A 15,396-nucleotide genomic window follows, 5' to 3' on the forward strand; every position below is an offset into this window, starting at 1 on the left:
GCTCAGACGGTAAAGAATCCACCTGCAATGCAGGAGACCTAGGTTTGATCCCTGGGTTGGGAAGATCCCCTGGAAGAGGGCATGGCAACCCACTTCAGTATTCTTGCCTGGAGAATCCCCAGGGACAGAGGAGCCTGGCAGGCTATAGTCCAAGGAGTCGCAAAGAATTGGACAAGACTGAGCGACTAAGCACAGCACAGCATTGCTGAAACAGGGGTTGACCAGAGGTTGCCACATCTCTTGCTTTAAAAAACCTTGAGAAGAGAAAACAGATGTATTTAAGCTAGAAGCAGAGGATTGACCAGCTTGGTTCTCAGGGGAAGAAATAGTACCCTTTGGGGTAATATGGAAATCTGTGGGAGTATTTTTGATTGTTGCACGCATTGGGAGGCACCACTAGCATTTAATGGGTGAAACCAGAGGCAGTCAGCACCACAAAGTGTGGGATTTGGTCCACATGGCAAAAATTTTTCCCATATCCCTCCCTAAGTTCATATGAATGTCCAGTTATATAAGCAAAAACCTTGATAAAATTATCTAAGGTCTAACTCCATTTAACATATAAACACAATGTATTTTTTCTCAGATTTAATATACACTGAATTCTTTGAAAATGTACCATCGTGTGCAAATAATTCTTTGGAATTTTATCAAGAATTTTTCACCCTTTCAGTAAATCTCTGGTAACAGTGTATTAGTCTGCCTGTGTAACTGCTGCATTCAAGTACAAATACAAATACACTTCCCTGGCCCTTCTTCCAAAATGTCAAGTATTAAAAAAGTGTTGACAATACTCAATTGAGTGTTGTTTTCTCATAAGCCCAAATTAATTCGTAAGAAATAGCTGTGGCTAGGGACCTCCCTGGTAGTCCAGTTGCTAAGACTCTGCACTCCTGATGCAGGGGACTGAGTTCAATTCCTGGCCGGGGAGCTAGATCCCACATGCCACAACCAAGAGCGGGTGCATTTTTTTAAATAATTTTATTTATTTATTCGTTTGGCTGTGTTGGGTCTTCGTTGCTGATGGGCTTTTCTCTAGTTGAGGTGAGCGGGAGCTACTCCCTGCTTGCGGGCTTCTCATTGTCGTGGCTTCTCTTGTGGTAGAGCACAGGCTCTGGGGCATGAGGGCTTCAGTATTTGCAGTACACGGGCTCAGTATTGCATTTCCCAGGCTCTAGAGCACAGGCTCAATAGTTGCGGAGCACCAGCTTACTTGCTCCTTGGCGTGTGCGATCTTAGACGAGGGATCGAACCCGTGTCTCCTGAATTGGCAGGTGGATTCTTTACTACTGAGCCACCAGAGAATCCCGGTGCATCTTTTACATTTAAAAAATATATATTTAGGGACTTCCCTGGTGGTCCAGTGGTTAAGACTCCACTTTCCAATGCAGGGAGTGTGGGTTTGATCCCCGGTTGAGGGCTTCCCTGATAGCTCAGCTGGTAAAGAATCTGCCTGCAATGCAGGAGACTTTGGTTCAATTTCTGGATCGGGAAGATCCACTAGAGATGGGATAACTTACCCACTCCAGTATTCTTGGGCTTCCCTTGTGGCTCAGCGGTTAAAGAATCCACCTGCAATGTGGGAGACCTGGGTTCGGATCCTGGGTTGGGAAGATCCCATGGAGAAAGGAAAGGCTACCCACTCCAATATTCTGGCCTAGAGAATTCCGTGGACTCTATAGTCCATGGGGTCGAAAAGAGTAGGACACGCCTGAGCGACTTTCACTTCACTTTTCAGAGAGCTAAGATCCCACATACCTCTTGGCCAAAAAAACCAAAACATAAAACAGAAGCAATATTGTTACAAATTGAATAGAGACTTTAAAAATGGTCCACATCAAAAAATTTATATATATATATATGTTTATTTACTATAAAGAAATTATAAATCATTTTTAATTTATAAAGAAATTATTAAAATATTACAAATAAATATTTGAAAGTAAAAAGATGAAGTTAACTTGGAAAAAAAAATGGTTGTGGCTAGACAATAGAATGGAATATCTTTAATTTTATCATACCAAAAATTCATAGGCTTTTATTATAGGTTACTTTCCTATTATTTTTTCCTTTCTCTTACAGGTTGTGCTAGACCCTGTGTGCCCCAGGCCAGTTCCCACTCCAGGGCCTTCTCAGCTGCTGGAGTGTTGGCTGCTGGCAGCCTAGAGCTGAGTGCCACAGCCCTCTCGCAGCCATCATTCCAGAGGGCTGCCTCTGCCAAGGTCCTGCCCCATCACTCCTCGGGGCTGCCTCCATCCACTGAGTGGTCGCTGGCAGGTAATAAGGCTCTGATTTGGCACAGTTATGTAGGATCACCCCAGCTCCAGAGCTCCGTGTGGGATCTGCTGAGCCATTTGTGGGATGGTGGTCAAGCACAACCCAAACTCTGCCCCGCCCAGTCCTGCTTCCTTCTCTCTCCCGTGCCTGCTGATCCTGAGAGCGTGTTCCACGTGCTTGCTACCTCCCGATGCCGTCTCTGGTTCTCCTTCCCGGGCAACCTGGACTGTAACATAAGCACAGCATTATAATGGCATTTGGACATTGGGTGTCTTGTTATCTGGCAATTTTAACCAAGGATAGTAAAGGGGGAAATTAGCAAATATTTTTAATAATAAAAAAGAAAAGCAGCACTGTATCTTGAGGCATGAGAATCTCTGGACTAGGTGATCTCTGCAGGGTCCCTCCAACTCAAGGCCCTCTCCTGGAGGGCAGGAATACTCCTTGCCCCAGCTGGGCAAGTAACCCAGACTCAGAATGATGCCTCTGTAACTCCTTCTCATGTACTTGAATAAAACAAGTGTTCCTGTACAGCATCACTTCACATCAGCACTTTTCCCCCAGATTATCCACCTGCCAGGCCCTGTATCCTTCAGCAAGCTCTTGCTGTTTGCAACCAGCAACCCGCAGCAGTGCATGCCCTTCCCACATTCTTAAAGCCTCGCCTGTGAACGGCCGGCTGACTCTTCAGCTTTCTGGGAGATGCCAGGTGCCTAAGGAAGTAATAAACTGGCTCAACAGCACCAGGCACTTTGTCCTTCGAGAGGTTTTTTTTTTTGGATGAAATACAGGTTTAATTTCATTCTTAATATCACAGAATTGTAGTTCTCCTTAAACTGTCAACTGAAGAAGATTCACAGAACCTGAGGAGGCTGGAGTGAGCGTGTGTGCATGAGCATGTGTGCATGTGTGTACCTGTGGATGCTCGGCAGGGCTGTGTGGGAGAGAGTGCTTGCTGGCCTCAAGGGTGGTAGGAGAGGACAAGCCAAAAGCAAGACCGGCGAGCAGCACACTTCCTCATCTGGTCTAACCCTCTAAGCCAGGCTTCCCCAAACCAGTGATTCAAAATGCCTGGAAAAAGCTACATTTTTTCTCATGCCAGGGAGTTCAGTTCAGTTCATTCACTCAGTCATGTCCTACTCTTTGCAACCTCGTGGACTGCAGCACGCCAGGCTTCCCTGTCCATCACCAACTCCAGGAGCCTACTCAAACTCATGTCCATCGAGTCGGTGATGTCATCCAACCATCTCATCCTCTGTCGTCCCCTTCTCCTCCTGCCTTCAATCTTTCCCAGCATCAGGGTCTTTTCCAATGAGTCAGCTCTTCACATCAGGTGTCCAAAGTATTGGAGCTTCAGCTTCAGCATCAGTCCTTCCGATCAATATTCAGGACTGATCTCCTTTAGGATGGACTGGTTGGATCTCCTTGCAGTCTAAGGGACTCTCAAGAGTCTTTTCCAACACCACTGTTCAAAAGCATCAATTCACAATCATGTCAGGGATGTGTTCCTTTATAGTAAAGCCAGGCTGAGGGTTATTTACCTGGCTCTGTGACCTTAATCAAATTGACTGTTGACATAATTCTTCAAGATGCCACAGGATCATCGACTATCCTAGTTGTCAGACATTTCACACAGAAACGCAGATCAGAGTCTGAAAGTGTTACCCTGGTTCCTCGGGGCCGGCACTCTGCCTCCAGGCTGGCTGGGTATTGGAGGCTGTCTCATCACTCAGTACCTCTTCCTTAACTCCTTCACCTATCCCACTAAAATGCCAGTAAGAGTTTCCACCTCTGGTTCCTCCTGGGGTGTGGTGATAATTAAAGCAACAATAGTTTCCAAGCACAGAGACATTCCAGATTAAAGACACTACATAATGGAACACATTCTGCTTCTAGTGACATAGGCTGATGTAATTGCAAGCTAGGAAAATAAGATTAAGCCAAGCGTCCCTATTACAGCAGCAATACCATTTACCTTACTCTCATGACTTAGGGCCTGCCTCATATAAAAAGAAGCCCTAGTGCCCAAGAAAGAGGACACCAGGTCGAGAACGAAATGCTTTTATGCACTCAACTTCCACTTCACAGATCAACAAAGCTGTACAATTCTATTCCCGTCACTTAGTTCAAGGCTAAAAATTGAGTTAAGAAATAAATGGCACATCTATTTGTTCATCACATCATTTGTACCTTAGGGAGAGCTTTTATTAAAATATTCATGTTGTTCAAGGATGGATCCAGAGATTATCATGGTAAGTGAAGTAAGTCAGAAAGATAAAGACAAATACCACATGATATCATTCACATGTGGAATCTAAAATATGACACAAACATTTACAAAACAGAAACTAACTTGCAGACTTAGAAAACAAACTTATGGTTACTAAAGGGGAAAGGGGGTGGGGGAGGATAAATTAGGAGTTTGGAATTAGCAGATACACACTACTATATATAAATTAGATGAACAACAAAGTCCTATTGTGTAGCACAGGGAACTATATTCAATATCCTGTAATAAAGCATAATGGAAAAGAATATTAAAAAAGAATGTATATATGTATATAACTGAGCTATTTTGCTGTACAGAAGAAACTAACACAACATTGTGAGTCAACTATACTTCAATTAAAAAAATATATTCGTGTTGCTGTAAAAAGCAGGAATACTATGTAAGGTCTGCCAGTTAACTTAGGCAAATGCTTTGCACGTGCATTTTCTTCTCTCACATATAAAATTGACATGTTATACTGTTGCACATCTACTCTGCTGCCCAACACAGCAGCTTTTAGTTGAATATTTTACATCCCAGGACAATGTTGATTGACATAGAACCTAGTACATCACTGTTAGCAGTTCAGCAGTTCCAAGGCTACAACCACAATGGTGGTATCAAATGCACGGTAAAGATTTCAAGAAAAGTGACGTGGGGGTCTGAGATGTTGCACTTCTATACAGTAATGCTTCTGAGAGATTGTATTAAGAAATTCTGTTCATAGCCAAGCCACTGAGAAAATATATTTTCTGATTCCATTCATTCAAATATATCTGAAATCCAAGGTCTTAAACTGGCAAAAGAACCCCAAAAAGCAAAAGTGAAGTAAGTGTTTATTGGGCTTCCCTGGTGGCTCAGCAGTAAAGAATCCACCTGCCAATGCAGGAGACTCGGGTTCAATCCCTGGGACAGGAAGACCCCTTGGAGAAGGAAATGGCAACCCACTCCGGTATTCTTGCTTTGGAAATCCCGTGGACAGAGGAATCTGGTGGGCTATAGTCCATAAGGTCACAAAGAGTCAGACATGAATTAGCAAACAACAGTAGCAAGTGTCTATCAGGCAGCCTGGATTGAGGAGGCTGATACAACGTGAAGCAGAAAGGAGCACAAACTGTTTCTGGTTGGGTCTATCTGCTGTTGAATGATATACAAAACCTGGCCAGGGTGCCTACTATATTTCTAAAGTTCTGATGCCCAAGCTGCTTCCAGAGGAAAAGAGAACAGATTAGAAAAATATCCACATGGAAACAGCTCAACGACGTATTAAAAGAAAAATGCAAGTTGCAGATTCAGTAGTATGATTGATCCTCCTTGCTCCTCCTTGCTCCAAGAATCCAAGCAAGCATGGTACTGTGGGGTCAGCTGCATTTAGGCCACAAAATGCTAGAGGCCATCACAGGAAGTTCACCCAAGGATGACAGCTCTTCCGTGGAAAAGTATGTCCCAAATTTCAAACAATTCTCGCTTATCAGCTTCTACACATGAGTCATACTTAAAGGCTTTCAAAAATTTGTTACACAATGGTTTCACTTGGCCCTACCTTGATTTTTATTTCTCAAAAGGTGGGTGGTTTATAAAAAATTAATTCCCAGGAGCAAGCTAACATGCTCTCACCTTCATTCAGGCCTCTGGTACATTTCTGTGGACACTTCCTACCATAGGTGCCACATAAAGACCCAAACCTCACCTCCAGAAATATTTGTTTTCAAATTCCCTGGGAAATATTTCCATCTGGAACTATGATCATCAGGTTAAATATCAGATTAAGTATTTATTTCTTCAAGTAATTCTAGTTTTAGGCTACCTACTCTACAGGAAACAGGTTGAGTTACTTAGATATTTTAATTTTGGTAAACAGAAGTTTGAAATTATTTTTCTCAAGTTGCCACATGAAAACTTTTTTCCGGATTTTAAAAACGTATTCTTTATCATCTGTCATTTCTCCTTCAGTTAAAATCCTAGGTTAAGCTTGTGACAAGCAAGATGTGTAGCTGTCACTGACTCTATTTTAGTTGCTAGTACCACTTCCAGTGGGTGAAGGATGGCACCCCGACAAGGCTTAACTTCATCTGCTGCTGTTACCATTTCAACAGAAGGACTTAGTGGAAGTCATTCAATAACTCTCCCATTGCCAATAACTTTATGATGTAGAAAGGGAGGCCCCAAACTTTATTCTTTCCTGTGACTAATATGGTTTCTCCTCCTCCTCTCTTAAAACTTCTAAGTGAATCACAGAGACAAGCGGAAGGCTGAAAACAATGTGTCAGCTTTTTAATGAGCTTTAATTGTCACCACAGAAAATTAAGCACAGGCTAAGAGTCAGGATACAAGGTTGACTATAAACCCATGACGGGTAATCAGTCCTGATCCCATGATATTGCGAAAGCTTTGTCTTTGGGGTAGAGAGAGAAAACCTGAATGGATGACAGAAAGGGAGCTTTCAGCTTTTCGGTGGAGCCCCAGCTGAGACCACTTGCAGTCACCCGCCGCCCCATGGGGTTTGCCCTGGATGCCCTAAGGCAGGATGGGGGTGCCCCACACAATGCCTGCACCTCCCCTCCTGCCTGGCTGGCTGATGGCATCGAGACACTGGCATCCATTAGTGGCGGCTTCTAAGGTGCTGTCTTTTGGTCATCTTCCAATTCTCCACCCCAGCAACAGAAAATTAACCTTGAAGAAAGATACTTACTAGGGTGTCAGGATGTTTAATAAATTGAAGGTGACCAGGGTGGGCTTTCTGCTGCTTCCAAAGCTGTTAAGACCTTTGCAGGTATGTTCAGTCTTCATGCTCTTCCTGAGTAACATGATAGCCATTTCAGAGGAAAAAAAAACAGAGGAGAAATAACTGTGGAACTCAGCATGCTCAACATCTGTTTCAAAACCATGCTCAAAGGTCTCCATTGGAAAATCTTGAATAGATGCAATAGTCATGCTTTTAAAACTGATCAGAAAGGGATGGCCCACGGTGCTATTATGGAACCACGTTATTGTAAAATGCACATTATATTGCTCCCAAATCTTTTTATTCAAAACCGCCGGATAAAAGGAGCAGTTTCTTTTCAAAGAAACCAAGGCTGCTGCTTCCTCAGAGAATAAGCTGTGATAGCTGGTAACACACAGCAAATAGCCCGTCTGAGCTAAGAGAAAAATAATGGTTTGGTTTTGTTAACATGGGGAAGTGCCATTACTTTTAGGGCTTTGTTGTAGACTGCCCCTGGATGATTGCTGCTGCTATTAACCAGAATGTTCTAATTGGATATTAGCTCATTTATGGGGCAGAGGGAGGAAGAGCATTTGCCCAGGTGACTTGTAACGCAACGAACAAACAGATGTTAGGCATCCTGAAATTACCGCCAAGTTTTCATGAGTTGTTAGATGCTGAGATGCTCTGGAAATCCTGCTGAAAATTGCAGCTTAGTTGTGAGCAGAGCAATCATATCACTCTGCTCAGGCAGATTGCTGCCAAATGCTAGGAAGTTTTCAAAACCATTTAGTCATCTCCCCTGAATGTAAAAATGAAAGTGAAAAAAAAAAACTATCCCTCTAAAAGTGAGATACTGAGAGCTGGGCCACGCTAATGATCTCATCCCTATTGGAAACCTTCCCTCACCTGCTCCCACACCTCCCTGGCCTGCATGAAATCACAGGTCAAGGGGTGAGATAGCAGGTAGGCAGCAATTTCAATCTCAGTCTTCACCAGTGACCCTCCTGGGCTAGTCGGGCTCAGATGGTAAAGAATCTCCTGCAATGCAGGAGACATAAGAGACTCGGTTTCCACCCCTGGGTGGGGAAGATCCCTTGGAAGAAGAAAAGGCAACCCATTCCATTATTCTTGCCTGGAGAATTCCATGGGTGGGCCACAATCCATGGGGTCACAAAGAGTTGGACATGACTGAGTGATTAACACCTTCTGAGAAGCAGACATCAAGACAGGATGGGCCCAGCAAGAGATGTTCAGGAGAAAGGCCTGAAGAATACGAGGAGATGACCAGAGAAAGTGGAGAGAGATTCAGACTACATCCCAGGTCAGACGCTTGTGAAGCAAGGCAGGAAGGAGAGAAAGCGCTTTTCTAAATACTAATGTTTCCTGCTGCTAGTGAGACACCTGCCAGGCATCAACAGATCCATCATCTATTCATCCCTCTTCCCTTTCTTTTTTTTTTTTTTTTGGAGGGTCTGCTTGGCATGTGGGATTTTAGTTTCCTGACCAGGGACTGAAACTGCACCTCCTGCATTGGGAGTTTGGAGTCTTAAACACTGGATCCAGGGAAGTCCCCCTGCCTCCCTTTCTTATAGGCTCTGTCCCATATGGTGGGTACAGAAGCCATGTACGTTCGTCACAGACTCTGACACCGCTCCAGGTCCACCTGTGGACAGGGGTGTCCGTGCATGAGCCAAACCTGAGGAGGTGAGCGGCTCTCCTCCCCTCTCTGCTTCCCCTGGTTCTGCTCCCCACTGAGGGCTGCTGCCTGGCCCCTGGCCTCCAGGTGCAGGACCCACCACCCCTTCCCACCTGGAGGCTGGCCCCTTTCTTCTCTTGTTTTGAAAGGGCCCCTACACCCTTCCTCAGAGAGGCAAAGGGAAGGGCGCTGCGCAGCCCTTGCTCTCAGAGGCAGGAAGGGATCTGCTGATGACGGCTCACCACCCAGCCTGAATAACTCACTGAATGTGCAGCGTTTAGGGCACACGCAGTGCCAGCCCAGAGGCCTCGGGAATCCCTGCCCAAGGGTGACTCTCTGCCCTTGGACATGGTTCCTGGATGGCAAGACAACCTGGGGGTGCCGTTCAGAGATTGTACAGGCAGTTGTCCCCCAAGACTCATCTTCCTCACAGCCTCCTCTCTGGTCTGCTGGGAGAAAGGACACCCAACATGTTACCTGCCTCCAGTATGCCTCTGCTCCACCCCATTCTTCACCCGCCAGGGATTTCCAAGGTGCCTCTTCACAGATAGTTCAGGCCGCCTGCCCTAGCCCCGGCTGGCAAGGCCAACCTGTGTCATCTGAGAGACAGACACCTTGCTCCCCCCAGCTATCTTTAATCAGTGCTACCAGAACTTCTGAAAGACCCATTGTTGTTCCCAAATGGCTTGTTTTATCTCTGAACATTTCTACATTTCAACCTGGGATTATTATCCCTTCCTTCCCTGATTATTTCAAAAGAAAATGTTCCCAGCCAATAGACCAGTGAATGACAAAATGAATTTCTAGTCACACAGGCATTTGTATTTTGGACTGCCCTGGTGGCTCAGCTGGTAAAGAATCCACCTGCAATGTGGGAGGTTCGATCCCTGTGTTGGGAAGATCCCCTGGAGAAGGGAACGGCTACCCACTCCAGTATTCTGACCTGGAGAATTCCATGGACTGTATAGTGCATGGGGTTACAAAGGGTCGGACACGACTGAGCAACTTTCACTTTCACAGAGAAGCCTGGTGTGCTGCAGTCCATTGGGTTGCAAAGAGTCGGACACAACCTAGTGACCGAACAACAACTGTCATTTATGAAGTTGACTTTCTGCTCGAGAAAAATACCTGAACATGGAAATAAAAATATATTACAGTCCTTAAATTTCAAACACAAAGTCTTATGAAGGAAAAAAAAAATGTGCAGAAATAAAAATCTCTGAATCAGCACTTATACTGTGAATGCAGATATTCATGTATAGGTATTTGCCAAAATACCAACTGTCATTAATCTGTGAGTCAGTCGGTTCTGACAGTGTGAATTGTAAGTTTGCAGCTTGGAGTGTATCCTCCTGGCGGCGATGTTATAATTGGTGGCTGGTTCCCCATCATGACTCCACGTCCTAAGCCTCCGCTAGGAGGGCCTGATCCGGGATCCTGGGTCAATGAATGCAAGGATGGGAGAGTTTTCTCTTTCCTACATGAAGTCCACCCGTGGTAACAGTTTTTAAAATAGATATATACTATATAACTTATTTAGGTTTAACAATTGATTTGACAACTCTTAAAGACTCTTTGTTTCTTTTTATTTTCTTGGCATTTAATAAACCTTTTTTTAGGGCAGTTTTAGGTTGACAGCAGAACTGACAGCAAAGAACAGGGCTCTCACACCTGCAACATAACCCCCCACCCAGCAACACACAACCTCCACCTCTATCAAAGCCCCCACCAGAGTCGTCCATTTGTTACAGCCTGGATCTGTTGGGAACTTACACAGACACATTATCACCTTAGGGTTCACTCTTGGTGTATATTCTACGGGTTTGGACAAATGCATAAGGACATTTCAGTGATTATAGTATCATACAGAAGGGCTTAAGGGCCCTAAAAATCTTCCATGCTCTGCCCTCTCATCCCTCCCTCCCACCAACAGTAACATTTTTGAAGTAAACTAGTGCCTTTCTCATTTGTTCTCCCACCTGCTGCTACAAGACCCACAGGCCTCCTGACTCCCAGTGTGCTCCCCTGGGTATGGCTTCCAGTCTGAGCCCCACTTGGGCAGAAGCCCCCCCAGGGTTCCCTGATGCAACTGATCAGTACCCCCACCCCCACCCCCACCTCAGAGTGGCCTGAATCATTCGAACAGGTAAATACTAATAGCCCCCCAGACGGAGCTTAGGGATTTCCATTTTAACAGGATACTGACTGATCGCCTCAGTCTCTTGAATAGGTGCAATCTCAGTAAGCATCCGAAAGGAATGTGAGGTGGACCCCCAGACACGTCTGCCCCAGGATCCTTCTACTTTTTCCTCTTTCACCCTTCCTTCCTTTCAGAGCAGACACATGATAGCAGAATTCCTAGATCTCTTCTCTCAAAACGGTTCTCCTGGCAGCAACGGACTTGGCCAGAATGTGTGGGGGTGGCTGAGTGGTACCCGGGTGTTTGCAATTTACAGCTTGCAAATAGATTAGTTAGATCCTCAGAGAGAGAGGTTTTAGCTCTCACTTTGCAGGTGCTCAATTTGTATCTACTGATTTCATCTTCTTTGTACTTACAGTATCAGTAGGTGTTCTCAGCCCTTCTAGGATATTCAATAAACACCCCCAGCAATGTCTAAAAACTGGGTGTAAAATCACTTTTTGTAACAAAACAAATCATCCAACAACCCAAGAAAAGGATTAGTAAAAGACTTGGCTGCCCTTCCAACTGCCTTTCCTCGATGCCGTCCCCCATCTTTGCCCTTATAATGATTATGGTTGCCAAGGAGACAGGACCAGAGAAAGAGAAAGACAGAAACTTTGCCTCATTTGGTCTTCCCAAATTCACAAAGCAAGCTGGGCTGTGAGCAGAGCTGGACGAGATTATGGTAGATTTATAATTTACTTAGTCAAATTGCTTTTAATTCCTAGTCAAGCTTCAATGTACACTTTATTTTTCCTCTGAAAGTTAGGTCTTGCACTTAGTGATCCAAGGTCTGACAAATAACAGAGCTTTACAATTCATTGTCTGTGATTAAACTCAAATGCAGGACAGATGGCTTGTCTGAGTATGTGTCAGACAGGCAAAGCACTTAAGATTTGTGACAGGCAAGACCAGGAATTAACTGCTAAGTTTTTGCATTTATTCATACATTCATGTGCACCGTGAATATGGCTGTAAAACTCACTTAAGTGTTCTCACTTTATTCACAATATTCCCAAACAAAGCAACTGCTCTCCTTTTGGCAAACCAGATGCCCTAATCTCAACCTCATTGACTCAAAATTCATTTTTCTCATACAATACGTGTTGTGTACGTTTCATCTTACTGTGACATGCAGGATGCAAATAACATCCTCTGAAAGCCCAGCTTGCCCAGAACCCAAAATGTTGGTTCTCACTTCATTTTTATGAACACTTTTATTGAAATATTTAACTTTTTATTGAACAAACATTTGTCTGTCAAAATAAACAAAAACCAACAAAATGAGAACAGGCAAAGGCTATTTATTCAGAGCTTGCTATATCGCAGGGGAGTCAGTCACTGTCAGTTGGTTTTGGCAGAGACTCAAAGGCAGGCACAGAAGTGGGAAAGCTTTATAGTGGAAAAAAGGGAAGGTTTCAGATATGCCCTGGTTGGAGGCTGGCAACCTAGGAAAGTGGGAGGCAAGCTAACTAGAAGCAGGCATATATGATAGTTAGGAGGGGATATTTGATTTTTTTTCTGGTTGGTCCTAAGTTGAGAGCAGCAACAAAAACTAGAAAAGCTGGAAGTTATTAATCAAGTCCTGGCTGTTTGGGGCCAATTGTTGCACAGGTTATTGTTTGGCTTCTTAGACCAGTTGCTAGAGATAGTAATCTGACTTCCTCCAAGTCTGACTTGTAGATTGCGGGCTGACATTCTGGGCTGGTTACGGGAGAAAATACGGTTGGTTTCCTGGTCTGGTTGCTCAGGTTTTTGTGGGTCAGAATTCTATTTTTATTATGCACTGGCCATCGTCCATTTGTATATTCAACGTTTAAGCAATTAACATTATACGAATGAAAACTACACAGAGTCTAAGCGTACAGCTCAATGAGTTATCAAGTGTAACAACCACCCGGGGGCCCCCATTTATTTTAAAATTCTCCTCAATCAGAATTTCAGAAATCTGTCATCCAGGAACATTGTGAGCGGCCTAGTAGATTTTCTTTCCCTTTGCTTCGTTAGTCCTGGTGTCCAGGGTGGGACTCACCACTAGCAAACTTTTCAGCCCTTCTCACCAAGTCACGCCTTCCCAGACACAATAGACATGGGCAGTCCTGGGTTTCTCACAGTCAGGCTCAGCCCCATGAGTCACCATCCTCCACATTCCTGGACAGGTTCATAGAGCATGCCTTGAAATCCAGGCTCCACCACTTCCTTGGCAAGTTAATCTCTCAAAACCTGTTTCTTCATCTACAGTGCCTGTTCTCAGGACCTCCCTGTCGGTCCAGTGGTTAAGACTCTGCGCTTCCACTGCAGAGGGCATGGGTTCGAGTCCTCATGGGGGAACTAAGATCCCACATGCCTCGTGGGTGCAGCCAAAAAAAAAGTGCCTAATTGCTCTAAGGATCAATTAAGGTGATGGACATGTCAACACAATCCATCACACAGAATAAGCACTCAGATTCTGATTTATTGGATGTTTAAAATGTCTAAAAATGACAGCTGAAAATTAGTGAGAACCAACCATGTGCCAGGCACTGAGCCTGGTGCTTAAATGTAGGATATAAATAAATGTTTCTAGCTGACTCATTAGAAAAGGCCCTGATGCTGGGAAAGACTGAAGGAAAAAGAAGGGGGCAGCAGAGGATGAGATGGTTAGATAGCATCACCGACTCAAAGGGCATGAATCTGAGCAAACTCCAGGAGACAGTGGAGGGTGGAGGAGCCTGGTGTGCTGCAGTCCACGAGGTCGCAACGAGTCAGACACGACTTAGTGACGGAATAAGAAAAACAAAAATCAATCATCCTTATTTTACAGAGGAAGGAATTCAGGCTTAGCAATGTTAAGAAACCTCTCTGTACTTACCTGCATTTGTTGTGAGAATTAAGAGATGAAGGAAAGCATGTCCTTAGCACAGCCCCAGTGCATCATAGTCACTCCATCAATGGGGCTATTGTTTAACATGACCCTTGGATTATCCACTGTGGCAGACCCTAGGCAGCAATTGCTTAGCAACATCTGCTCTCCTTTTCACCCTTAGCAACAAAAAAATCACTTTTTTGTATGGGGTGGCGTCATGCCTTGTAAGAGGAGTATGTAAAAGTACTCCTCTGATCAGGCTGTCTTACTTCTTTAGGAGGTCGTGAGACCCAGTTTTGGCCAGTGACAGGTGTGTAAGTTTCTGAGGTGGGTCTTTTCGGAAAACTTATTATTGTCTCAAGAAAAAGGAAATTTTATCTGACAAATACTTTTTCCCCTTTGCCCCCATCTTTGCCGCCTAGAATGCACATGTAGTTCTGTGCGGTACAGCTGCCATGGGCTTTTCTGGTAGCTCAGCTGGTGAAGAATCCACCTACAAGGCAAGAGATCCCAGTTCGATCCCTGGGTTGGGAAGATTCCCTGGAGGAGAACATGGCAACCCACTCCAATATTCTTGCCAGGAGAATCCCACAGGCAGAGAAGCCTGGCGGGCTGCAGTCCAAGATTCAGACATGACCGAGCGACTAAGCACAGCAAGCACAGCTGCCAGCCTGGAAGCATAAGGACCACAGGCCCGTGCCCAGGATGCTAAGGCAGAAGAGCCCCCTGGGACTTCCCTGGTGCTCCAGAGCCTGCGCCTCTGCCCTCCCAATGCAGGGGGCCTGGTTTTGATTCCTAGACAGGGAGCTAGATCCCACATGCTGCAACTAAAGACCCAGAATGCCATAACAAAAGATCCCACGTCTGCAACTGAGGGTCCCACCTGCCACGGCTAGAACTTCACGCAGCCAAACCAAAAAAAGAAATATTTTTTTTTAAAAAAAAGAAGAAGAACCCCAGACCCCTGATGGCCTTGTAGGCATACTATCCAAGCCATGGACCGCCGGCCTCCAAAAGGTTTCACCACTGTGGTTAAACCACCATGGCCAGATTTCAATTGATGTTATACATTTGAAAGCAATCCAAACTAACGCAGCCACCACTGGGGTGATAAGGATATCTGAATGAAGTGACATTTCCAAATGAATGAAAATTAGGAATCTGAAGTATCTTCTTGAATCTGTTTACACATCCCTACTGAGATGATAAAGAACTCCTGAGAATGGTAAGTCGGTCCCCAATCATCTCTACATGAATTCTTCTCAAGCCTTCTGAGGACCAGCATCAAGGCTTTCCCTCAGGATCTGAGTCCCACATGTCCACCAACTCTCTCCTCTCACCATGTCACACGGTGTCACAGGTGACGTCACCAACAGGGTTTCCATGGGTCACGAGCACTGTGTGCCAAGGGACCAGAGGA

At 44.8% G+C, this 15,396-nt stretch overlaps 2 long non-coding RNA genes across 2 annotated transcripts; one reads left to right on the forward strand and one right to left on the reverse strand.

The window, feature by feature from the left end:
• Nucleotides 1-1,991: 1,991 nt before the first annotated feature.
• Nucleotides 1,992-4,051, reverse strand: LOC145516440 (uncharacterized). The gene is made up of 2 exons (XR_014061395.1): nucleotides 3,819-4,051; nucleotides 1,992-2,503 (listed from the first exon to the last, which is right to left on the reverse strand). It is a non-coding gene; the product is annotated as an uncharacterized LOC145516440 (long non-coding RNA).
• Nucleotides 4,052-8,423: 4,372 nt separating this feature from the next.
• On the forward strand, nucleotides 8,424-14,902 carry LOC145517651 (uncharacterized). Its single transcript, XR_014062232.1, has 2 exons — nucleotides 8,424-8,574; nucleotides 14,399-14,902. It is a non-coding gene; the product is annotated as an uncharacterized LOC145517651 (long non-coding RNA).
• Nucleotides 14,903-15,396: the final 494 nt, after the last annotated feature.

This window comes from Giraffa tippelskirchi, chromosome 8 (genome assembly GCF_054371585.1).
Source record: "Giraffa tippelskirchi isolate mGirTip1 chromosome 8, T2T-mGirTip1v1.2.pri, whole genome shotgun sequence".
Lineage (NCBI taxonomy): Eukaryota > Metazoa > Chordata > Mammalia > Artiodactyla > Giraffidae > Giraffa > Giraffa tippelskirchi.